This window comes from Meleagris gallopavo, chromosome 22 (assembly GCF_000146605.3).
Source record: "Meleagris gallopavo isolate NT-WF06-2002-E0010 breed Aviagen turkey brand Nicholas breeding stock chromosome 22, Turkey_5.1, whole genome shotgun sequence".
NCBI lineage: Eukaryota > Metazoa > Chordata > Aves > Galliformes > Phasianidae > Meleagris > Meleagris gallopavo.
This window is the reverse complement of record NC_015032.2, coordinates 1,460,630-1,461,015: the sequence shown is the minus strand read 5'-3', so window position 1 is coordinate 1,461,015 and position 386 is coordinate 1,460,630.

The window sequence follows — 386 nt, the reverse complement described above, 5'->3', positions numbered from 1 at the left end:
GAAATCTTCCCTCGGCACATGCGTAGCTGCTGAGGTTTTCCCCCAAGTCTTCGTGCTCTTGGATAATAAGGCTCTGCAGCAAAAGCAGCGGGGCACTCCTGATAGCTGGGGCTCAGGAAAGGGCCAGAAGAAGAGGGGTGGCCAGCAGGGACAGGGAGGTGATGGTCCCCCTCTCCTCTGCTCTTGTGAGGCCCCATCTGCAGTGCCGTGTCCAGGTCTGGAGCCCCAGTACAAGAAAGGCAGAGAGCTGTTGGAGAGGGTGCAGAGGAGAGCCACAGAGATGATCAGGGGGCTGGAGCGGCTCCCCTACGGAGGACAGGCTGGAGGGAGCCGGGCTTGGTTCAGCCTGGAGAAAAGAGGCTGCGGGGTGAGCTCATTGCAGCCTT